The 26,707-nt window shown below is 45.5% G+C and overlaps 1 protein-coding gene across 1 annotated transcript in view; it reads right to left on the bottom strand.

The window, feature by feature from the left end:
• Positions 1-23,262, bottom strand: part of LOC111858174 (zinc finger homeobox protein 3-like) — a 125,437-nt gene extending 102,175 nt beyond the window's left edge. Inside the window, exon 1 of the mRNA XM_072698106.1 lies at positions 22,867-23,262. The gene's annotated coding sequence lies outside the window, so the exon portion shown is untranslated. The remainder of the gene's footprint in view (positions 1-22,866) is intronic.
• Between the last annotated feature and the right edge of the window lie 3,445 nt (positions 23,263-26,707).

The raw sequence follows: 26,707 nt of genomic DNA, 5'->3' as shown, positions 1-26,707 counted from the left end.
GCAGGATAAAAACAAGGAGTAAGATGCTCTCTTGGTGTAGGTGGAAAAGGCCACAGAACTTACACACTTATTTCACACTGACATGTAGCGCTGACGACGCTCCCTGAGATTCACGTGTTCTCCACGGAACGGAACGAGGTGTCTCCTGTGAAAGGCCAGAGGCCCTTCCCCTCTCTGCCAGCTCCCAATTCCCTCATGAGCAGCCCTGTAATATCCCAAGGGGTAAAATAGAGGGGTAAAAGCAACCGAGTACTGCTTTCGCCTGGGCCGTGGGACACATTTTCACACAGAGCCGCCACTCAGCTCACTCGTTTCTTCACAGCTCTGAATAACATCGAGCCCCCTTCCTTTCGATGGTCATGACCGCCTCTCGTCTGACAAAGGTTCTATTTTGAAAGGTCCCCAAAGTGGCAGCGCATGATTTAGAAACAATCTCGCCTGTCTGGCTTCCCCTGCGCGTGCCCCAAACCTTCCTTCGGTGGGCGTGGCCCGGACCGGCCGCTTGACGTGGCTAGCGGGCAATGAGAAAAATCAGACACTGATCTTAAACCTGCCACACATGAACACAGCCTCTCTGGCCGCATGGTCGGTCACCTCACCCCGGAAAACACTAAGATGTAAAGGCCGGAGCTAAGCTATGTTTACTATGCCGCGTAAGTCCTGCGCAGCCCACATCTGAAGCTATGTGCTCGCATGTCTCTGGACGTGGTGCGGCCCCTACAAAACACCCGCCGCTTTCCTCCCCCTGCGCCCATTCATGCAAACCATGCAGCTGAAAAGGAAACATTATGCCAAATATGAAGCAGGTCTTTGTTTGCACTCCCTGTCTGAGGTTGGGCCTGCGCGGAAGGCCAGGCCGATGTGGAGGATATCTTCTTTGTCATAGCTTGTCCAGAGAGCTTCAGAGAAGGATATGCATATTTTAGTGGCCGCATTATTCCCTGCGCTCGCTTGTGTTCCAGTTTAAACGGGCCTGCGTTTGAAGTCGGTAACAGCTGTGGTGTTCTAGTCCTTGTTTAAAGGTCAAGCCACTGAACTGACTTCACATGAAAAGAAAGAGGGAGCGACTAAAGAAGTGGAGGGGGTCAGAACCATAAAGAGAGAAACCATACAGGGGAAAAGAGAGAGAAAGCGAGTGAGAGAGTTACTGACATAACAAGGGATTAGATGCAAGAGGTTAAAAGTTTGTTGAATTGCATCTGGCTGCCCGCCTGCTCCCATGTTTACCGCCCTGGGCCAGGGCATCCGCTGCCAGCGCTAACCGCACCTGAACTCCTCAACCACGCTTCAAAATACAGGAACAAAAGGCTGAACACCCAAAGCCGTCCTCTACAATGTGCCACCATGCATGCCAAGCCTGTGATTCAAGGCTCTGGGCTGGGGGGGGCGTGGCCAACATTGGCTTAGAAAAGCATTTCTGCTGCCCTCCCTCCCCCCCCCCCCCCAATGGTCATAAATAACTTTGGGGGGGGGGGGGGGGCACAAAAGGCAAAATCTAGGTGGATGGGCTGCTGCAGGCATCATGAGGATGGTGGCAGGTCAATGGCAATCAGACACCCCATGCAGTTTTATTTTCGTTAACTGGAAATGCGTGGAATCAGATTCTCAAACAGTTACATTTGCACAGACGCAGGCATCAAATGCGATGAAGCATGAGTAGCTCGCATTTATATGCAATTATATTTATACGTCTGACCCCGTCTTGGGTAGGGTGACCTCTAGGGGGCGTGAATCCGTCCGCGCAAAGCAGTTTCTGAGTTCACGTCGGCCTCAATCTGGCCTCTGTTTCCTTTGACGGAGCAGCGCCAGATCACACAGCAACTGTCGTTAAATGTTTATAAAGTATCGGTTTTCCGACGTTCTGTTTGGACAGCTGCCTGACAGTGGGGAGTCACAAGATGGAACTTTTGAACAGGTCCTTACATGGAATTAACGTCTCATTAAAATGTTAAAAAAAACACACACACACACACACACACACATGTTGAGCAACTGCAACCCAAACGGCGCCTTTGGCAAATGGCACTGGGAAGGTCTGCGGCCTCCCAGTCACATGGCAGCACTGGTCTCACCTCGGCTTTTCGGTGAGAGCATCGGGGACGGGGACAAGTCACAGCGAGTGAGGGGCTCGGCGTAAAGCTTCACTCCAGCCACAGGGGAAGACGCCAAAAAACTACCCGCATCTGTTAATCTACACAGTCTTCCCAGGTCAGCTTTGAAGAGGAAAGCAGTCAATGAAAGAATGCAGTTAGAAAAATTAAAGAATGGTATTTTTCTCTGCGGAGAGGCGTAACAACCGGACCTGGCTCGGGCTGCCTGAAGGACAGCGAGGTAGAGCTTTGTACAAAGCTGTTGCTCTCTCAAAGTTGAAACTTCAAAGGAGAAAACGGGGCTCCGCTGCCGTGAGCCGAGGGCTGATGCCACCAGCGGAGCGCGAGAGCTTCAGGACATTCGAACTGCAAACTTTTCACTCATAAAGCATCTGTCTTCATCCCCAAACAGAGGCTCTCCACCCAGATCAGGCGACATGAAATACACAAAACCCACTGGATAAACGAAGAGGTTCGCAACAGATTAGAGTCGGTGTACGCGCCACGGGATGTGAGGAGGAACCGCTGGTGAGGATGAAGAAGGGCTCAGGAAGTCCTCAAGAAGTAAACAATGCAGCAGAACAGCACTGGCACTTATTTATTATGAGATCCAGAGGCAAATGCTGGAGTGGATGAAAGAGAACAAATGTAGAATTAAGTTCACTATAAATTTGAAATTGGTTATACATAATCCTGGATGTACAAAAGTACACAAGGACAACTTTATGATGATGTGGAAAGAGCAGCAGAGTGTAATCGCCGCTTTAAAAAAAAATCCTATATGTCAATCTTGGCCTGGGTGAGATAAGCCCCTTTTGGGATAAGGAGAATCACATATATGCCAGACTGCCTGCTGTATATCCCTGTAGATGGGGGATAAACCATTAGCCCAAGATTGAAAATGTGAGGTCGGGCTGAAGAGAACAGTCACTCTAACTTAAGACAAGGTCGAGCATTAAAGATCTTTTGGGAACAGTCTGACCTGCCTTCTATGCGCTTTTATTAGTTAGCGAAGACTTGCCCCGCCTTCTTCTTCCCAAACCACGTCTCCTATTGGTCAAAGGCTGCTATGGGCAGCCGAGTACACCAACTACATCGCCTGCAACAGTGGGTCTTCCTTGGGTCTTTCAGCCTGGACGACTATGTGTTTACAAAAAGGTTACATGCTAACCTAAAGGGAATATTATCCCCATTCTGCTCCAGGCATTTGATAAAAGGCATATATGCTCTGTGTTCTGGAAAATGTGGAGAGAATGGATATGAGAAGCCATAGTGAGGAACAAAGTTGTCTGGTAGCTAAGGGGGCCGGTGTCAGGGGTCAAGGGTCACCGACGTTTGCCTAATGAATGCCACATGCAATTTCCTCCTAGAAGGCTGAGCACGCAGCCTCAGGCTGCGATGACCTGCAAGTTAGGGATGAAACGGCATGGGAATGCAGGAGAAAACTGATATTTTGCTGTCTTTAGGTACAATCCCTTGACCCAGACCAGGATAAGCGCTCAGTAGATGGACGGATGTTTATTTACAGCTCACATAGTAAAACGGTCAAAAGAATTGGGGAGTTAATTCATTTCAACTCCTTTCAGTAAAAATTAATGAAGAAAAACAATTTGCTTTTAATACTTTAATATGCCTGTTACTGACATCTAAGAATACTCTGATATAGCCTTCCACGCATTTGTTTTTAATAAGCCTTCGTAACAGACTCCCATCACTTGATGCACACAGGTTGGGGCTTCCTGTGGCACCCGCATGCGGCGATGCCGCTGGCGTAAAGCCGCTGCCGTGCCTGTGCTGCCCGAGGGCACCGCCCTGACCCGCCGACGGGAACAGGTACGGGGCCTCACACCGCTGACAAATAGCCCTGGGTGCCGCGTTCGCTATTGCCGGCTGATATGTCAGTAACCTTCATTGATCCACCACTAGCTGGGAAAGACTTATCTCTGTCCGCTATGATATACGACGGCTTCCAGCACCCTACTTTTTAATAGACTGCACTGTAGGTGGTTGAGTCACAATGGTCCCAACAGTCAACGCCGCACGCCAGCCTCTGCTCCCATCCAGCTTACAGGCCCCCATTTTCTCCAGGAGGGGGGACCGGCTAGGCTGCCATGCTCCCCTCCCTGAGTGCCGCCCCCCACCCCCGGAGTTAAGCCCCCATCATCAAACTTATTACCCAGACAAATCTAACCAGATCTACGCCAGGAACTCTGCCAAGGTGGCTTGTCACCTGGCATGGGGCCAAAGGGCCTCTGGGGAACAGGGAGGAAAACACAGAGCAGGCAGGAGCAACGGCACTCAGGAAAAACAGGCCTTGAGGAAATCAATAGGGATATAAATGGCCGAGAGAGAGAGAGAGAGAGAGAGCGAGCAGGAAGGCCGGGACAGGTTCTATCGTGGGAAGGAAGCTATGAAGCTGTAAGAGGAAAAACGACAGAAAAAGCTGGAGTAGAGGAGGGAAAAATAGCAGCTCTGCCATCACAAAACTGAGAATGAGATAAAGTTTAATTTGGCTGAAACCAGACAATGACCGTAAAGGAGAAACAGCGACAGACAGATTGGGAACCCGGCCACCTCACTTACGCTCACAACAACAAAGCCAGCGATGTAACCAAGCCTCAGGACCCCAAGCCTCATTAGTAGTGTTGCTAATGCCGTAAAGAGAATATGCCAAAGTTTCTGAAATCATGACAATGACCTAACACAAAACGGAGACGTTAAGTCACAAAGCTGAAATGACTGCCGGTCCCTCTCATGCACCCCCAGTGTTCAGGGGTTCGAATAGACTCTAGATGAATACTGTGGATGGGCCAGCTGAAGCATTATCCCACTTATTGATTTTGGCTGTGGGGTATTAGAGAAGGAAGAGGCAGTTTATCGGGGAGGGCTCTCCGTGCATATTTACTAAATAAACGAGTCTTTCGTGGGCTTAACGAACAAAGTCTCCATTGCCAGCCGGTACCAGGACAGATCCTCCACTGCTCTGGGCCTGGGGCTGCTGCCTCTTGTGCTTAACTGTTCCCTTTGATGGCCATGGCCTCGACAAGTCGCCCCCACACCCCCAGCCCTAAACCCTCATATGCCAGTGCGCAGTGTCACTGGATTCACACTGACCAGCTAAAACCATCCCCACCACATCCCAGTCTGAAGCTGAGGCCTTGCTGGTTTAACGTAATCCTGCTGGCTCCTGAATTTTCAGGAACATAATCGCAGAGATAATGAAGCCAGCATAATCCCAAGGAGAGAGCTAATGCTTCCACTAATCACTGTGAAATTCACATTTTATTCACTGCGAGAAATTACTCAGTAAAACATGTGATGGAGTGTAGCCATTCCTGAGAATTCTGGCAAACATTACAGTTCAAAACAATACCAAAGAAAACGCATTGTTCTTTTTTGTTAAAACAAACATGCACATCAGATAAACACATGAGTAATATGACAGCAATTCACTGCAAAGCGCTTGTAAAATGCACGATACAAGTCAAACTTTGCCTGAGTAACAGCCAGATACATCCTGGAAACTAACGCACATCACAACATTCAAATGCAACAGATGAAGTTGCGAACTGGTCATCCAGGTGGTTTTGTGTAAAGAGAAAAATCTCCATTACCCTTCATCACAGAACAAGAATCATTCTTTGGAGACGCGCCCTTAGCTTCGTGACTGAGGACAGCACAATGAGATGTGGAAGGGCATTCTCCTGACTGGCAACGCTCCTGCTTAACATTCACATCAGGGATCTTCAGATGACAGGTGTGCTACAGGGTTTCATTTCATTGCTCCCCCTGCACTCTGTGGGAGACACTCTTTCCTGAATGTAAATAAAGAGCTAAACGCTTAAGGGTACATCTTACAAATGCCTCCAAGCTCATTTTATCCCCCCTCAGTGAAATGTTTACCTGCTTAGCTTAAAAAAACAGAAGTATGCAATGTGCAGTGTGTGCGCATGTAGCCCAAAGAAATTAAAAACCCTCTGCACTTCTGAGTGGTTGAAGTTGCGTTTGCTATTCCTTGAAGCTCTGAGATTTCATTTTGGCTTAACCACATGTAACTACAGAGTACATTTAAAGTATGTTTAAAGTGTCTGACCTTCCTAAGCAATATTTCCAGTAGGCTGGTCACATTTCAAAATCTAGAAACATTTATATGAGCATTTTTTTAAAGCATGGACAGACTAAACCAGGTAGGGCGGAGATATTTTCAGTGTAGACTAACCCATGAGAAGTAGTAGCAGATGCCTTTAGTGTAGAGTACGCCAGGAGGAGCAGGATATGCCTTTAGTGTAGAGTAAGCCAGGAGGAGCAGGAGATGCCTTTAGTGTAGAGTAACCCAGGAGGAACAGGAAGGAGATGCCCTCACTGTAGACTAACCCAGGAGGAGTGGGGGAGATGCCTTTAGTGTAGAGAAACCCAGGAGGAGCAGGAGATGCCTTTAGTGTAGAGTAACCCAGGAGGAGCAGGGAGGAGATGCCCTCGATGCAGGCAGATCGAAGAGGAGTGAGGTATCATCCTAGTCAGAAAGGTCAGTGCTCCTTCACAGCTGACCTGCGTACCCTGACTCAGAGCCAGCCCTGTAATTTGCCAGGGGCGGAGATAAGATTTATCTCAGGACCTGATTAAGTTTTTAAATTTACACTCCAATCAATAACCAGGGTCTATTGGCAATGTGTCTAAAACTCTATTTACCAAAGGTTTCCCTGCTATCAATTGATCAAGGATCCAACAGCTATAAATTATGGGCAAACATAAGTCCATGCACTGGGGAGGGTGTGACTTTACAATTAAAAATATTATCTAAAGGGTGCAAAAGAGATGAGAGAAAGTTTTCACTACATGACAAAAATCGATATCCCCAGCAGGCCTGATGTTTGTGTACAGCACCCCTCGAGCAGCAGAGATAACAGCCACCCTGGGAGCTGAAAAGACAGGTAGAGCTGGGTGTGGTGGGGGGGGAGTGAAGTATATCACAGAATGTGACCTGTTCAGATCTCTCCTTCTGCTGCTGATGTAGGATAAAAGATAACATTGAGCTGCCCTTCTGCTTCTACGTTCTCAACGGAGACAATGCAAAGCAGGGCTAAATGCTATTTCTACTGGCAGCTTGAGCATAAATTTAAAGACGCTGGTCCCCGTTCTGCTTCCAGGGTGGAGAATTTCCATCGATTCTCCTCCACCTCACTGAGCCTCCTCTATAGCTTTTGGACCGCAGACCTCAGTCATCTTTTAGGAAATTCCTAATGGGTTGAGCAAGTATTCGAATAAAAACTTTGTGTAAATGTTAACCAAACTTCTTCACCAGAAGTAAAACAATTAACTGTAATAAAGTAAACATCTGTAGTTGCTTTTTTTGACTTCAATCCCATAGTAACCTTGACATTTCTATAAGAGGCTCTCTGTTCTCAGAGTGACTACTCTCGACCCTGTTTCTATTTAATTTTATTCTTCCTCTGCAGAAAACACCGTCAAGAGAAAAGTGCTGATTTGATTAATAGTTACCCAAACAGTAAGGTGTCGGTGCTTTTTTGTTTTAACACTAACAGAATTTATGAACGCCTGGAAAAATCTGGATCACAGAAGCAAAAGAATTTGTATACGTATGAATATACGAGATTTATAGGCCTATAAATGAATCAAATCTGTCATAAGACATTAATGTAAGTAGAAGTTTAACTCTGCACAAATGGAGATTATGCCCCACCTTCGTACGAAGGCACACAGGTGCTACCAGGCCGTGAGGAAGATGCTTCCACTGGTCATCGGCAGGATCCCAGCTTCCACTGAACCGTGCCGGAAGTTCATTCCCGACTGTCAATCACCACATTCCCGACTGTCAATCACCACAGCTGGTGATTTGTTCTCCAATTTGTGGGGAATAAGTTAATATTGTATTTATAGACCATAAATAAACAAATAAACAAACAAAGAAATAAATACTCCTGTTGTTCTACATCAGCTGCTGTGGTATTTCCTTCCAGACTGTCCCACGCATCCCGCCACATTCTCCGGACGTGGTTCACGTTTCCAGCGCCTCCCTGAGGAATCCTCTCTCTTGTTTTTGGGTGATTTGGCTCAGGCAATTAGTTTGAAGTTCAAAGATATGACTATAATGGGAAACATTTGACTGTCTTGCTCAGGATTCTAATAGCAACTATAATTAGCCAACTTAATTTCTCATTGAATATCAAAACAAGTTCATTTCCATATCAAGATCTTATTCTGCACCACAGAAAAGCAATTCCTTTGAAACCATTTAGAAAACCCTACTTTTAATACATCTAATAAACAAGCTGGCACTGTAAATCTAAACAGTTTATAAACGCGCATGAGCATGCGAGTGTCCACGTGCACCCACGCTCGGGTTTTACAACCTGTCCGTAAGCATTCTGCCATTCTCCAGGGCTCCGTCATGACAAACGGCCCCAGCCGTATCGATGCTAACGAGCCTGATGGCCACTCTTAACACTCCAGATCTGGCACTGAAGTGAAGTGGCGGCTGTGTCCCCAGAATGACACTTTACTGAACGAGGGCCTGGATAAGGCTGCGCTCGCTCCAGGATGCTTTCAGGATTAACATACGTCCCTGTATTTCAGGCTTTCAGCAGCAAATGAAGGGATTTCATAAATATGGCATGGATACACACTCCATCGATAAAATAACAGCTTGGCCATTGAAAAATCAAACAGGACGTACTCTGCCGGATGAAAATGGAGTCTTTTCACTTGTGATATTGTAATAAAGAAATGAGTAACGACAGTAATAAAAAATGTGAACCCCTAAGTAAATAGCTGTGTTCTTTAACCAGTAGTAAATTTACCCAAACTTTTTGTTCTGATTCTTTTCAAGTACAAATGGTCCTTCAGAGCCATTCGATGACCCCCTTTGTTTGGAGGTCCAGTAAAGGGGGGGGGCGCTGAGTGCCGGCAGACGGCTGGGGAGCAGGGTGAGGCCTGTTCCAGCGTCCCCCCCCCCCCCCCGCCCAGCCCGAGCCTGATGCTTCCAGCTCGCTCCCTGCAAACCTTTCTGTTGATATGCAAAGCAGAGCGAATCATTCCGGTCACCATGGTGAAAAAAGCCCCTCCCTCACACAAATGTAATGATTAATCGCAGCTTTGATGACAATGGCCGGCGTTGTGGTTCCTACAAGGAGGCCAGGGGGGCAGCAGCGGCAGGGGGAGCGTCCTATGGCTGATCCCCCGCTGCCCGTTTTCCCTCTGCTCATTATGGGATGGCCCTTGGATGGGGGACACACGCTCTTTAGCACCATGTGTCCTCAGAAACGCCTTCGGAATCCCACAAGAGAAGAACCACATGCTAATCAACCAAACTATCCAGACACAAAGCACCTGGCATTTTTTTTGGTTTTATTATTGCCACCCTGCCCCATGCAAAACTTTTATTACACTGCAGATCAGAAAAAAAAAAGCCTGAAGGTAAACAAAGGCAAGCTGTAACGGAGACACAGGCAAAGGCTCATACGGTCCTTCTCATGAACGTCAGAGACAAAAGTTATGTTTTTAAAAAATAAATCACAATTATTAATCAATTTCTGCTGCCGGGCATCATGCAGGAAGACAACCAGGACTGTGGAGGTCAATAACTCAATTGCCATGTTTGGGCTGCCATCCCAAGAGCTCCTATTCATAAGGAGGTGACCCAAATGCTTTTTTATCTAATGCCCTGCACAGTAAAATTTTTATGGCAAAACTTTAATGCCAGTGTCACATGAAATATCCTTCCCTCTACCAGACTCAACTGCACGTTTAAACTGATGTGTACAGGCATGAATTGTTGCTTCTCACATTCAAACATAACTGCCATTAAAAGCCATTAATGCATCATGAAAAGAAGAGGTTTCTAAACACAGGGAAAACAAATAGCGACCAAAGAGCAGAGTGAAAGGAGGCCTAGCAGTCAAATGAGCTCCTTTAGGCTCTTGACCATCTGCAGAAGGGAGAGGGTGCAGGAGGCTTGCAGGGTGGGGTTCAGCCAGGCCCAGGGCAGAAGCACGTCCACCTGGGTAACCCCACCATGACATTGCGAGCCCCCCGCCGCTCCTCTCTCCCTCCCTCCGCCTAAGCAATCGCACACATTTGCATTCCTGATGGACTGAGGCAGGATTAAGGCCTAAACGGCTCGCTCGCTCGCGCACGCAGACACACAGGTTTGTGTTCATAGCTGTGTAGGGACCATCCATTCATTTCTATGGACATAACCCTAACCCCAACTATGACAACCTTAACCCCTTCCAGCCCTAACCTTAACCATAAGTAACCAAACAAAATACAAGTCTTTTACCATTTTCATTTTTTTTGCATTCACAGATTACAAAAACACAAATGGTAGTGACTAGGAGAGAGGGAGAGAGAGAGAATAAAGAGGACCGCAGAAACAAGCTAGAAAATGAGGATCAAACTATTCAGGAAGCAGGATGAGAGCGGAAGTAGAAAAAGAGGAAGTGACAAAATGTTTTGAAATGGCTAAAAAAGACACATAGTTTCCATGGTGTTCGCATCCACATGGGTATCCTGGTGTGTTTGGAGCAATGTGACCTGTTGCCCTTTCCCAGGACAGGGGTCTGGGGGAGGGCTCGTATTTTTTGCTGCTATCAAGCTGGCAGGGTGGGACGGGTTAAGGAATGGCGGAGAGCAGCTGCTTTCAAACGGGGATTGGAGACACTGACCCCCGGCCCCCCTGGAAAGCTCCCTCCCCTAACAGCAACAGACAGGTGTGAGGCTACACGCGAGGGGCACGTAACATGGCAGAGAGAACAAAGGGGGGGCATGTGGATGAGTCGCTCTCACACAGACCAGCTCCCGCTCTGCCTCCGAGTGACGGAGGCACACAGCTGACTCGCTAGCTGGCTGAGGCGCGGAGACACGGTCACTTATTCCCTGCCTGTTTATTGGGAGGGGCTCCCCGGAAGCAACGGGGCTCCGAGACACCACCACGCAGCAGAGGTGGCTCGTCAGAGGCAGTTCGTCAGAGGCAGTTCGTCAGAGGCAGTCACGGGGACTCACAAGGAGCGGAGGCTAATTAGGCTCGGCCGCCGGAAGCAAACCAGCACCTCTCCGCTACAGAACCGGACCTGAAAGTAAATTATCCAACGATGCTTTATGAAAGGTCAGCTTTCAAAACATGCCAACACCGGTGAAAGCAGAATTCCAAACATATCTCCTGGCTTGCACTGAAAAGGTTGTTTTATTATCATAATTGCATTACTGTTAACAACTTATAGCACCACAGTTACTCATAGGGCAACACTCAGCCAACAATGCTGATTCTCGAATTCTGCTGACCACCTAAACAGCGAGTACAGACCCTCAGGATGGCCGCCACATGACCCCAGGGTCCCTGGTACGAGGCACCTAACTCTCATTTGCATAGCACAAACCGCAGAAGTGAGTACAGCTCTATGGAAATTTCATCTCTGCACAAATTAGTGCACCAGGTAACCAGTTACAAACAGACAAACTTCACCAAATGTTTTTTGCGACCCAATCAGGCCTGGTGAGGAACCTCAGCTAAGGATTAGGGTTAAGGGTTTAAATCCACACCTTTCTGAATATGGGCATAAATCCCTATACTGTTGAGAGTAGATGTTTGGAATGTATTTAACCATCTTTGTCAGCTAATACATTTTATTTTACCAGTTATGGGGAGATGGTGGCTGTGTGGTTCAGCAGGTTAGGACACTACGCCTGCAATCGGTTAGTCTTTGGTTCAAATCCCCAGCTTGGAATAGTGATTATGCCATTGGCCCAATGATCAAGACCCTTAACCACCAAATTTCTCCAGGGACTGTCTGACCATGCTTCTCACCAAAAAAAAAAAAAAATACATCTTTGGATGTATGTCCCCACTAAATAAATTAAATGTTTAACAGGGATGCTGTGCATTCTGTGAAGACACCTCAACTTTGTTTCAACAATTACCAAATGTACCTTTATTATTCAAGTTTCACACATGAGAAACACAGATCATATTCTTAAAGGTAATATGGTTTCACGCTGGAAATCAGAGCTAAATGAAGGCAGAGCTGTCGCTGCACACAGACACGTGCTGCTGTTTCAGGAGAAGAGAAAAGCTGCACTGCAGGAACACACAGCCTGGGAAGCTGGGCTACCCCCGCAACAGGTACGAGGCCTGCAGCCAGCAGGAGCGGCCCGGCTCATCCTGGGTGTCAGGTGGCGGTCGCAGCAGGCCTGGCTGCCGCTGGGCCCGGTGCGATGCCGTCTGGGGACAGCAGGGTGGCTGCGGCCTCCGGGCGCTGAAAACCGCAGCATTTGTCAGTTAAGAGAGATAATGGCTGCCTGTGGCTCTACTGTTAATATTTGCCTCTGTCTGCTCATAAATTTGCATAAAATTAAAATGTGACCTAAATGCATTTTTTAACACTCACAGAGCAATTAATTTAGCATTCGTTGCAGGAGGCTGGAAGCGAACTGGCTGCCTGTCTCTGACCGGAGACGGCGGCACAAAGGGGGACGAGAAGCAGGGGAAGGAGCAGGCAGGTAAGAAGGGGCCACACACACACACACACACACACACACACACACACACACACACACACACACACACACACACACACACGCACACAGAAAGACATACATACACAGAGAAATATACACACACACGCACAGAAATATACACACACACACACACACATACACACACAAACACACACACAAAAACATGCATAAACACGTGCACAGAAAAGCGCGCACACACACACACACACACACACACACACACACAGAAACACTCAAACACAGAAACACACAGAACAGGGCTGAATGCTGCCTTTAATCTCCTGCATATCTCTCTCTCTCTCTCTCACACACACACACACACACACACACACACACACACACACACACACACACACACACAAACAGAGTAACGGGGAAGAGATTATGCAAAAGCAAGAAAAAAAAAAACCAGCATATGCTAACAGAGAGCAGGGTCAAAGGGAAGTTAATAAGAAAAGGCAAACAAACCAGCGAGCTGGGAGAGTCCACAGCGTGTCAGGAAAGCTGGCAGTGCTACAATAGGCCTGCTGTAATTAACCAGACAACTGCTAATTTGCATTTGCATGTAAATGTGCTGACAAGCAAGCGATAAGCCGACACAAGCCACGCTCATCAGTAACATCGGACCCGGCTCGGCCCCCAGGGAGGGGAGTGACCCCGGGGACCCCCGCTGACGCGGGAACGGCCCACCTCGCTTCCTGCGTGTGCAGCGGCCCCCAGACCCTGGCCCGGGGAAGGGCAGAGATCAGGGGTATGGGGGGATTATAGCAAATGAACACAGATGTGAGTCACAGGCCCACGGAGGAAGCGGGGGAGCAGCAGACACACGCCAGCAGGGCCGTTCATTTTTAGAACTGATGATGGTGCGTTTTGCACCTGCTTACACCACAAGTCAGCCTCCTTCCTGTCTCTTCCTTATATACACAGAGTGCATAAATGATGCATCTTCTTAATTTACTGCATTTCCTTAAATCCTCTGCAGTTAAAACACCCCCGGGATATCCTTGTTCTCCCTGGGAAATTCTTATACATTCTCCCCTTTCTCAGGCCCCACAGAATTAATATGACAAAAGCGATCGCTAAAAGCAGAGATGAACAGAGGAAGGAAGCGATGAAAGTTAACCCCGCAGCCGACGGTTCGAGGCGCTCGGGCAGACATTGGCCAAGCTCCCAGCCGGGACGCGCCAAGCAGAAACACGCCCCACACATGCCAGCGTGGAATGTCGCAGTGTGCCTGCGGTCGCATTCCGACCGGGGCATGGGTGCAATCGCTGACCTGCACTGATTGGTCAAACAGATGATTGGTCAAACATTTCGCCGTCAGCACTGGGACAGTGTCAATTATAACGGCTTCGCTACCATTACTACTTCACATTTCCAGCAACCACAGATGACTAAACCAATTTCTCCGGTGGGGTCTTAAGTTACCCACTGGGAGGGGGCACAGGTTCTTGGCAGGGGGGGGCAGACACCCCCCCCATTTGATCAGGCTTGCTGTTGGAAGACGATGCGATTCTACCCCGGCTCAGATATTGGTTAACAAGCAAAACGTCACTGTAATACTAAATATAATAACTAGGCTGCTTATTATGGTTCATTAATCTGTTTCTCTTTAGACGGTTTGAGGATCTCAATAACCCAATATGCCCTGAGCTGCCCTCCAAGCCTCACTTTAAAAAAATTTAAAAAGGCAGTACACATAACATTCAAAGAGTGTTATTCACATGGTGATAATATTGTATGCAGTAACTGCAATCCACAAGTGCAAAAGCAGCAGGCTAATTTAAGACAGACACTCAAGCACTTGTATAATCAGCTGTTTGTATTACACCATTTGTATCATTAAATTTGGCTAATTTATTACTTCTTGGAGAATATTCATAAACGTAATACTTGCGGAAATCAGTCATGAACGAGCCACCCAAAATCTTTATTCAATTTCCAGCTGAAGCTTGCTGATTTTGGCACGGGCCGGCGAGTGAGTAACCAATCACGGAGGTCCACAAATCATGTTTAAATGTGAAATGTCCATGTTCCGCTTACAGTGAATGAATCAACAGTTTTAACCTTTGCTACTGAGCCAAATGCCACTAAATTGGTTTAAAATTGCCGGGGGAGGGGGAAAAAAAAAAAAACACTGCAGTCATCAAAGCGATAAATCCCAGTGAAAATGGAATCGGAACAGAGTTACGGTTGTGCTGACGTGACGCGGGTGAGGCAGCAGCATGGAGGGACATGCAGACATCCAGAGCCTGGCAGGGTATATGCCGTTTTGGGGGAACCCCCCCCGACCCCACACACATACACACAGTTCCTTGGTTTACTAAAAGTGAACAATGCATGTTTAGGTAGCTGTCCAAGGCGTGAGACGCACCCTGCAACAGGATGGGTGCTGTCATGCAGCTGACAGGAGCTGAGGATTTAATTGAAGGCTGGGGTGATGTTTATGGCCTGCAGGACACCTGGTATTAACAGGTTACACCTGAGAGGGAGCTGGGACAGTGGCCAATCAGAAAGCTCCAGCGGGACTCCAGACAGCCAGACGCCAATCAACACGGCCCTGCTCCCCTCCAGTCTAACAGAGCCAGAGTTACAGGGCATGCGGACGGACAGGGTTTCCTTCTTAATTATAATGTCTGACAGGTGAAGACACAGCAACCAGGAAGGGGGGGGGGGGAACAAAAAAAATAAAAAATAGCAGGAAAACTGTACTCTGAATTCAAAATAACTAAATATTACTGAATAAGCAGAAAAATCATCAGACAATTTAGCTGCTATAATGTTTGCCAAATATGTGCAGGTTACCCTTGTAGGTGTATAACAGGTTATATTATCAGCACAGAATCCACACACAGCCGGGCCGTGGCGGTGATTTGCTGGCTCAGCTACGTTCAGACAAGCTGCACAGAGCTCAGACGCACAGGTATAGTGACAGGGAAACCAAGAGGGGCGTCTTCTGCCAGACCGACCGACCGACACACACCGTTGCTCAGGCAGCCCCCTCCCCAAGGTCCCTCTTTCCATGTCAGTCGGCAACCACACACATTTTCTGTGTTCATAATAATGATTGTTTTTCTGTACTTTGTTGCTCGGGGGAAAAAAACAATTCAAACGGATAGAATTACATTTACAGAATTCCACGACAGTGGTTCATCTATAAGCATCTTTGTGTAATATCCCCAAAAACAAAAGCCTTAAAACAAGAGAATTTACTCCAGAAATAAACCATAATGTATAAATGCAAAAATTTGTGACCTGCTTTCAAAAAAAAAAAAAAAAAGGAAAAAAATAACTTCAATAATGGTCAGCAATAAAGATCAGCATCAAGACTTAAATTTCAAACATGAGGAGTTATTGGTGACTGACACCCACTGTGGGTGATGGCATGTCCTGCACGGTGGAGGGACAGAGTGCAAAGGCCATGAGGAGACCAGCTGTCTGCAGGGAGGGAGAGAAAGAGAGATCCCCCCCCTCCCCATACCACAGGCCTGTTCAGCTCACCCTGCGACCAGACTCACACACACAGACTCACACACACAGACTCACACACACAGACTCACACACACAGCGCTGCCTTCCGTAATTGTGAAGTGGGCTCCCATTTGCACCAAGGAAACAATGGAGGAGACACCTACAGCACATTCCAGGACACAGAGGCCAGTTCTGGGTCTGGTCCAGGACCCATCTGTGCCTCATATCACCACTTGTTTCCCTTTTAAAATGGCTTCATTCATGCCATTTACAGCTGCGATCCACTATTAAAGACTAAACTGGCTGTAACTAGCATAAAACAAGACAGTATGGCCAGGTGCCCCTTTAATATCCTGTACTTAATACTTCCTCCATATGCCAGTGTTTTGCTTTTCCCATATTTCATTTACAATTCAGTAAATTCAGTATTTTGTGCAATCAAGAAATGATTCTATTTTTTTGTAATTTGTTGAAAAAAATAATAATACATTGAGAGCAATAGAGACTTTGAAAAATCCTGCCCTCTCTGATAAAAGGGTGTGCATGTACACACACACACACACACACGTTTGTACTCATATGTTTTTGGGGACTGTCCATTCAGCACTATTGGCAAATCTCTATTCCCAATAATGACAACCTTAACCCCTACCCAGCCCTAACCTTAACCTTAAGTAACCGATCAAAACATGAGACTTTTGGCATTTTTTGTTTTTCGATTGCAGTCGCAGATTTTTTTTTTTTTTATTGAGTTTCCCTTTGTGGGAACTGAAAAAATGGTCCCCGCAATGCAATATATACATAACCCACGTACACACACAGCACGCTCTGCGGTGACCATCGCGAGGTGCAGCCCGGGAATGTGTGCCGATGTCCTGCCACCTTCGGCGGCAGACAGACCCAGCGAGATTAAGGCCGCACCTGCCGCGAGCAAGAAAGAGGGCCGAGGGAGAAGCGGGGGCCACGGAGGACCAGGGAGTAAGAAAGTGCGTCGGCGTCATATGGCTGGGGCCTCACGCATTGTTCCACAGCTCAGCGGCCAAGAAAGAAAGGCGACCCGGTGCACTCGGGGTCCATGTTTAATGCATGCTGCCCTTTGTGGCAGCAGCACGGGGGCTGGGGGGCTTGGCTTGGGTGTCCTGGGGAGGGGGCCGCTCGCCGGAAGCTTCTGGCCGGCCCGACCGCCAACACACAAACGACAGGCCTCCGCTAGGCCGCGGAGAACACGCCGGATCCCTGGCAGCCTACAGACAGAAGCAGCAGGAACTGTAATGCGATTAAAGCGATGCAGTTCAAGCTAAACCGCATTAAACGCAGAACTGTGAAGCCGCTCGTTCTAAACGTGCGATATGGGGTCTAATCTCTGCAATATGACGCCTAAAAAATATCTGCAAATGATATTCTTAACTAATATTTCGATGTTACGTAAATTAATTTATTTAAATTAAAGCCTGTATAAAATATTACATTTTGAAATCCTTTTATAACAAATAATAAAATTGGCTAAAATGTTAAACATGGCAGCACACAACTGAAATTTTTGGCAGGAAAAAAACCCAATTGAAATAATGATTATTTTTCATATCGGTAATGCAAATATGCAGATCTGATAAGCAGAATCCCACAATGAAAAAAGGAGCAAAGGTGGAGGGTCACAGCAAAAAACGCAGATAAGGAATTAAACTGTCTATACTGGAAACATGCAGAGGTGTCAGTATCTGCAACACACATATTATAGCACGGGTGCAGTTCTGCATTCAGACTAAGAAATATATTTAGTTCATTTTACACAATTAGAGCACATTTAGCTACACAGTATAGGTGTTTGTGTGTGTGTGTGTGTGTGTGTGTGTGTGCATGCATGTGCCAAACGCACTCGCATCAGGAAAAATTTAAATCAAAACAGGGACAGAGAGACTGATGCTTCCGCGGCCACAGCGACACAGCGATCGTTAGCGTGATAACACACTGAGACGGTAAACCGCAGCGATCCTGCCAGGCTCGCCCGCCCGGGGGCAGCGATAAGAGAGCGAGGTGGAGCAAGGACACTACAAGACACAGAGGAGGATGAGGCAGGATGGGACGCTGCAGCGGTGCCACAGGCCGCACCTTAGTGCGCCCCCCCCCCCCAAAAAAAAAAACCTCACTGATGCCCCACAGATGCCGGTGACGCACTGGAGATTATCTTCCCTTCCTAACTGGAATAACCGGTCCAGGTCACAACGACGTGCATATTGAAAAGCGTAAAGTGTAACTGGACACCCCACTCCTGTTAACCTAATTTACACGCGGGCCTCACGGAAAAACGCGCCCGCCGGCCTTTTTACTCCTCCGCTGGTTTCTTTAATTTGACACCCCCCCCCCCCCCCAAAACCAGCCTTAACCGAGACACTCGGAGTCAGCTAAATCACAGATATAAGGGGGGATAAAAGACAAAGGACTGCAGTGCGTAATTAATGAAGACGACAGGAAACAGGCACCAAAAAAGGCAAAAGCCACCTTCCTGAGCGCCGTCCCTCACAACCACACTCACTGATAAGCGTTCGCCGGCACAACACTGTTTAGTATTTCTACTGTATGCAACAGCAATAAAATAATGATTGCACAATAAACACACTGCAGAAACGTACTTTTAGCCACACACTGAAATACTCTACACTGTGTCTGGCTCAGAGCGCTGAGAGGAGCGATACGGCGCTTTTATGAACGTCCGGGATGAGGCACCGACTGCAGCTCTGGCTCCAGGTCACCCAGGCCTCCCAGCGACCCCTTTATGGCTCATTACGGGCCGAAGGGCCACCGCCACAGCCAGGGACAGAGCGAGGAGGTCTGGAGCGAGGAGGTCTGGAGCGAGGAGGTCTGGAGCGAGGTCCCCGTGGGAGTGCAGGGAGCCGCAGGCGAGCGACGGCTGACTGGGGCACAAGCCACCTCGCCCCGAACTCTCAGCAAACCGCTGCACTGCCTGACCTGTCCAAACTGGACCACATGTCATTCCCATACAAAGGAGCATTCTCAGGAAATTCTCACTGCAGCTCTACTAACGTTAAACTACCATTGCAGAAATGCCTTTTTGCTGTGTAGTGAAGACATACAGAAAACAAAAAAAAGCATTATTACCATCCCGCTATATACACAGGGAAAAGCACTTACTTCTCCCTGAGACCCTGACCAAGTTACACAGATTTAATGTTCTTTAAGTTTTAATACCACCAGAAGGATCACCACTGATCTAAGTCCTAAAACATTTATTTTAGCCATGCAATAATACAACTGAGAAAAATGTGTATGCAAAAAAAAAAAATCAGATTAGAATATTACATATAAACACCAGCAAAACGTATGAAATTATTTAAAAAATGCATTTTTGTAGTGACTAGTACAGCCATAAAATAGCCATAAAAAAATATCAGAAAGCAAAAACTACTGTATGTATTATTTACACTGAAATGACTGTGGCAAAAAGACAAAGATAACTGTGTGGGTGACCTGCTGAGGATAAAACACGAGGGCCTTTGTGCCTTAACCTCCGTCCTGTGAAGGATTAGGCCGACCTGACCAGCCAAAACCTGAATAAAATCGCCAGCGCCCAGGACAGCCTGTGATAATTACGGTTTGTATCTCCCGGAAAACGCAGAGACATGCTCTGTGCTGTGCCTGTGCAGTCCAGTCGGAAGACGCTGGCCTGGACAGATAGCAGCAGGCTGGTGCGTCGCAGATGTGTTTAGGGATCTTTTTGCTTTTATTCAATACTAGATAGACAGCAAAGCCTGTTTCCTTTTGCCCCGCCCATCCCTAAATCCAATACCAATTCACCAGTTTCATCCTGGTACATAAACATTCAAAATGGCCTTGATCGACACTGCATCAGGCAGCTAATCTCTGAAAAGCAGAACATTTTTTTAATGACAGCAATTTTTCATATCAATCAGAGCATGCCAATAGGAAACACTCAATCATGGAAAATACACAACGTACCTCTGTGAAGGTGCAACCAAATACTGTGCGATAGGACAGCCAGAAGCCTACGAATGAACAACCATTGGTTCTCAGTGTCCTCTAACACTGTGCGCACTGGGAAATTTACGCACAAAACCGCTCCGTTTGGATGGCGATACGTCATTTTGTCCAAGTTACAAAAAAAGACGTGTTTTGTGGCATTTTAATGACTGTTGGCAGATTCGGACGGCCTATAATCCGGGAGTAAACACAGGTAGAGTTTGGTGCTTACTGAGCGCTTTGGCGTTCTTTGTCTGCCAAGATGAGCAGGCATCGAGGCCAGAGCAGAGCACCTACGATGCACCACATCCCCGGTCCGCGTGATGCCTCGAACTGCCACCCAGCCTTTGAGATGCTGCATGTACGCAGACACACACAGTCCAGAACCATCTCTTGCACAGTCTCCCACTTTCAGTACGCTTGCGGGTGGGTTGGGTGGAGGGGGGGGGACGAGGGGTGGGGAAACTGAAAAGGTGGTGTACACACTCTTATTAAAAACAAAAAAAGAAAAGAAAACTCCGGACTATCCATCCTTTCAGAGTTTTTAAAAAAGCTAAATATAAATTAAATGTTCCAGGGATCTTGCGGGTTAAGGGCACACACTACAAGCATTTATTCCACGACTTTGAATGTTTTTCACATATTTTTAAATTCTGCCTTCCTGCTCCATCCACTGACAGTCATATCCTCCACCCTGAGGTGTGTGTGAATGGCTTTGGCCCTGGTAGACAGGACTAACAGAGAGGCCAGCATCACCCATGTTTCAGTGACCCCCCCCCCCCTATATTTTTCTCCAGATCTCACTGTGATTTGACTCATCCTGCCTTCCCCTCAGAAGCCTAGCCGCAGTTCACCCTTCAGGGACTCAGACGCTTCCATCTCAGGCCGCCTCACTGTCCTTCCACTGCTTTTCTCGCTGACCATCTATAGATTTATTTTTGTCATTTTTCACTCCCTGACCCCCACAATCTATGCTCAGCTTTGTGTGACCCTATAACACAACCCCCACCCTCGCCTCTTTCTCAATCCTCTCAATCTTTCACTCTCTCCCCCAGGCTGTTAATTGAGGGTTTTCCCTTCACTCTCTTTTTATCTCTTACATTCAGTGACCCCTGTTCCCCTATTTCTTGCCGTCTGACCCCCAGCCTTTCAGCTTGCCTCTGTTATTCTACCCAGACCTCGCACATCCCTGCCTCAGCACTCAAAATGCTTTTTCTTCGCCTGCTTGTCTCAAATGCATGCTGCTCTCCGTCTTCTCCGAATGTGCTTTTATTCAGTCTGTCTCATCTAGGCTTTATTTTGAAACTTTGCCTTGGCGTTTATGTGCGATGGGAGACGTCTGTGCTCTTTCGTGTCTATCAGTCCGTATCTCCGAGGGACTAGACTCTCACTACAACCGCGTCCCCCTTCTTGTCTCAATATCTCTGCGACTACAGCAAACTGCAACCACTCTTACTTTCCTCCAGTGTTTCTTTCATATTTTTCTTTTTTCATCGTCCGGCATTTTTTTCTCTCAAGTAATTTTACCGTAGTCAGGCGCTTTCTTATTTTACTATCCTTACGGCAATTACTCTCAAGTTTCTCTATATATAAACAATTCGTTTAAACGTCGCATCCAACATTTTTAATCGGTAATAAATAGAATAAAAAATGCGTGATATTTACAAATATTGCAACAATCGAATCATAAATCTTTTTCTTCGTTTTATTAATACTGCATTTTTTGCAAATCGTTCTCATCTTGTTCCTTTTTCCTGATAATTCAAATAACTATTCTGGTTATCGTCTTTGTCAAACTTCTGTCTTCAACCACATTCACTTCCCGACTTTCCGTCGCAACTAGCGGCTCGGGGCTCAGCGCTTCCCCGTCCCCGAAGTCCTCCTGATCGGCTCTTGTCAGGAAGACTCGGGACTCCGGCTTTAAAGGCTCCACACTCACAAAACACTCACACACACACAAGCCGATCGATTTACATGTGACTCTGTTAGGGAATCGCCGAGAATCGACCTAAACAACACTCCACGATATCCAAACAGGACCTGAAAATATTACGAAAAAGATGAACAAAGTGAAGGGAAGAGAAAGAAAAAAAGTAGAAGTGACAAACGCAAAAGGCGGGTGGAAAGAAACGACTCGAGAAGTGAAATGATCTCAAAGCACCGGGGATCATGCAGATGTGGGATTTTGGATGAAACTGGAGATAAGAAAATACGACAAAGTGATAGATTCCTAGAAGTGCGGACAAAAGATGTTTCCATTTCGGCGCACTGAGACGGACACACGGCTGGACTACAGAGTCCCTTCCGAGGCGACGTTCTTGAGGAGCCCCCGCTACCCTCTCTCGGCTCGACGCGACCCATCCCTTCCCGCGATCGCCACTAAAACATGACATCTTGCAATCTTATTCTCCTTCGCTCTTCCTGCTTCAGATATAGCGCACGAATCGGGGTTTTTTAAAAGCCGCGGCTGGCGGCGGTCTGCTGGCCGCGAAAGGAGCCGCTGTCGCCGCCGTCTCGCTTCCAGCAGTGATGAGGGGAGAGAGGACGGAGCCAGATGTAAACACAGGTAAAGATACGAGCAGAAACGGAAGACAAATAAAACAAACCGGCGTGAAAACAAACCGCGACTGCCCGTTATTTCTACGGCTTGGGCAATAGCCAGCCCTCGAAGTGAGAAGGGAAAATGCTGAAACCTTCGGGTAGTAATAAAACTGAGGAAAAACCAGAAAAAAAATAATCGCAGGGTGAAACGGAGAAACCCAAAGTTGAAACTTACAATTTTTTTGCAGCCGCTTTGTGATCTTCGCTTTTTAATCCAGTATAGAGACGGTTTGGCTAGAGATCCCATCAAGGCAGAGTCCCTTTTGGTCAGTTTGCATTTAGGGTGGTAAAAGAAAGATCATTGTTGTTGCGGAGAGTAAAAAACGAAGTATTAGCTAGTTGTAAAAGCTAGCTGTATAAAAATATTTTGGATGCTAAGCAGGCGATGTGTCTTGTGTTAGAGGGAGAGAGGAAGAGGTGAAAGTGAGATCTGATGATTGAAAAGAAAAAAACTCTTTGGATCTTTATTCCTGCTAATTAGTTTCCTGCAAAAAATGGCTGTGATTAATTCAGTGCGCATGTGCTTCATTACACAGGCACGACGGGAAGGGCTAATTAGCCACCTTCTGGATCAATAAGATTCAGCAAAGGAGAGAGCGAGGGAGAAAGAGAGAGAGAAAGAGGGGAGGGAGGGAGAAAGCCATTGAGGGAGGGAGGTGGGAATGGATGGGTAGATAGAAAGAGAAAAAGAGAAAAGTGATTATCTGTATATGAAAATAGGAAATTAAGAAAAGCGGAAAGGAAAATAACCGAGTTTCATCGCAAAAGAAAAATAAAAGTTCACTAATTTTGGAATGAAATGACAGCCGTGAAAAAAAAATCAAAGCGGTATCATTCGCTATTTCGTTATGTTTTTTGCGTTCTTTCTTTTTTGCATGGTTTACAATGATTCATATGTATTTGTATGATAATTATTTATACATATATAATATGTAAAATTCATATTACACATTCGTCTTTCACAGAATTTAATACTTTAATAATAAGTGTAAGTGGCAAATTAGAATATTTGATAATTCATAACAAATCGCTATAATGTTTTCCGTTGTGCTGATAATGAAAATGCTCTAACGACCAAAGGACCATATTGGTAAATCTAAACAAAATATATGATATGTGCGTAGGCCTGTATTTGTTTTACGTACAAACGATGTTTTATATCATCTGTAGACGCGCTTTTACCGGAGTATATTTATATGAATTTTACTATTATTCTGCCCTGACCTATCAATACATCGAAGAATACAGGATATGAAAACATATTGAGCTAATTCTGCTTAATAAAAGTACAATAGATATGTTTTTCCAATGTATACATTTGAAGTTCAAGTCTAAAGAATTCATTGAACCTGATTGCATGCTGTAATCAAAACATTAAACTTTAAAAATGTAAATATAAAAAGTTTAAAGAAGGAACATGCAGATAGAGTGTATTCAATAAAAATACATTTTTGCGGTTGAAATAAATGGGGTACGGGCTACCCATTAAAACATGCGTTTTGTGGGATTGTTAAAAAAACGGCGCGTCTTCTTTTTTCTTATGTTACAATCAAATTGGTCTTAAATCGTATTTTCTCATCTCGCACGGTGAAATGCAAACAACGTAAAAGAAATTTACATGAGTAGTAAAACTGAACTAATGTTGTGATATTTAGCACGATTTAGGATTCACCGGTGCACTGCGAGTAAACTACAGAGCTTACAGGCGTGATATATTATTTCAATAATAGCCGAGATAAACGACATTTAATTGCAGCCTATTGTTAAGTTGTCACAAAGGCAGTGTCTAAATAATTGTACGCTACTGTGGCACAGTTGCATAAAGCGCGCATCTCTTAACTTGCTGGCGTGTGTTCTTGGCCAGCTTCGCTGCCTTACTGTAGAGTCAAAGCGTAGCACAAGTGACACGCGGACTGGAAGGCGTGTGAAGCCGATTTTTGTCATTGTGTAGACAACTCAGCCGTAACGACTGGGATCAAATAACCTGCAAACAATTACCAAAACGGAAATTCTTACGACTATTAATGTGTTCCATATTTGCATATTTATTTGATTTGCTTTTTATTCTTAATTTTTCGTATAATTGTTATTTAAATAAAAATCAACTGCGCAAAATAGGATAATATACGACCTTCGGAGTTTGTATTTGAACGCGGGGCGTTCCATTAAATATAAAGGCGCAGGGAATTTAACCTAGTACTCATTTTGCATCTTCATGACTACGAACTGTCACGTCCCCTTATGCGTTTATAGGTCACTCTGGATTGTAGCGTGAAATGTTTTTTTTTCAATATAAGAAATAAATATGTTGTTTTAGAATTCTGCATTAATTGCAATGTCAAATGTTGCACTTTGCACTCTTTTATTTTTTCTTTACTCTGGTATGCATTACTATTTGTTTTATGTATCATTTATTGGAAAAAAATATAAGTTCACATGCAATTTTAACACAAATCGGTGAGTCCGGCCACCACCTCTACACCACCCCCCCTCCTTCCCCCCCCCCCCCCCCCCCCCCCCGGCAAAATAAAACGGTTAAATTGACATTAACTTTTCCCTAAACTGGTAAGTGTACTCAAGACTTCAGCCTTCGTGGCTATTCCGTTGTCCTTTGTCATGTTAATTCCATTGTTGGCCTCTTGTAAAGAAACGGACAATCCCAGAGAATCTGAATGCACACTTTCCTACTCCAAGTCAAAGGGCTCCTAATCCTTACAAACAAAATTAACCAGCTCACTTTCATTAATTACATATACATAATAATTGCATTCGTTCAAGCAACACCACTACACTCGCGAATATTATTGCATATTATTATTATGATAATATTATTTTATTGTTATTGTTGTTGTTGTTGCTGCTGTTGCTGTTGAGTGAATTGTTGTGTCACTTTCACAGGTTAAAATCACAAAAACGGAAACGTCAACATATTCTGGGAAATTAATAGGTTGAATGGATGGATCTTATTCTCATCATATTTGTGCATATATTATACATGCATTGTATAAAGCACGATTTTCGTATTTTATCCCACAGCTACAGTCTCTGTTATTTATTTTGTAGCAGACAGTTTCCCTACCTTTAGCCTACGTGAATTTTTAACATAACCTAAATATAAACTATAATAATTTCATTTTTAAAAGCCCGATACGGCGTATTTTGGTGCCCTTTGTTCCTTCAATAAATGAGATTATATTTCCTTCGATCGATAAAGTTACATTTTCGGACTAGTAATATCTGTATACTAAGTTCATTATTACGTCATTGGATTTATTTGCATAGTGTCATTTTTTAAAGTGCGGTCGAAGGTATAAAGGCGGTCATCGAAAGTGTAAGTTCATTTCAATTACCTTGAATTAAAATGAACATTTTAACTAAATATTCCTAAATAAACCTCGAAATGCTCACTAGTAGCTGGATCTTTTGCTGTTTTCCTAAAATGGTGTGTTTGTGCTTATCCGATGTAACTTTAAAACCATGTATAGAAAAACCTTTTCCAGCAATCAAATTGGATTTTGATTAGGGAGCAAAGGTTATGTGATGCATTGCTGATACATACATCTCGTCATTTTAAATGTCCGATTACAATGCACAGGGTTTAAGTATTCAGTATATTAACGTAATGGTGCACAGTTACAGCAGTGAGGTAGACACTGGTGTCTCTAAGATTTGAGATATATTCCTTCTCTCAATAGAGAGGAAGACTGTGAAAATGAGTATGTAGAAAGCAGCGCGTAAGAGGACTTCTACTGAGATAATGAAGCGCTCTGCAAGACAGGCGCCTAGAAGGAGGCGGTGCTGGGTAGTTTTTGTATGTGAAATTTACAGATGTGCAATATATAACGTTTAAATATATTCACCAGGCACCCCTCATTATCCCACCACAAACTCATAAAATGACAGTGTATTATTGGCAAAAAAGAAAGAAAGTTTCCTTATCAAATGTTAATCGCGGGTCCGTCTTTATTTACTAAATGTAATCTATTAATTTGTCTCAAATTTAACCGAATCAGTGT

The sequence above is a fragment of the Paramormyrops kingsleyae genome, chromosome 13 (genome assembly GCF_048594095.1).
Source record: "Paramormyrops kingsleyae isolate MSU_618 chromosome 13, PKINGS_0.4, whole genome shotgun sequence".
NCBI lineage: Eukaryota > Metazoa > Chordata > Actinopteri > Osteoglossiformes > Mormyridae > Paramormyrops > Paramormyrops kingsleyae.
The sequence above is the reverse complement of the archived record's forward strand: the minus strand, read 5'-3'. Positions and strand labels throughout refer to the sequence as shown.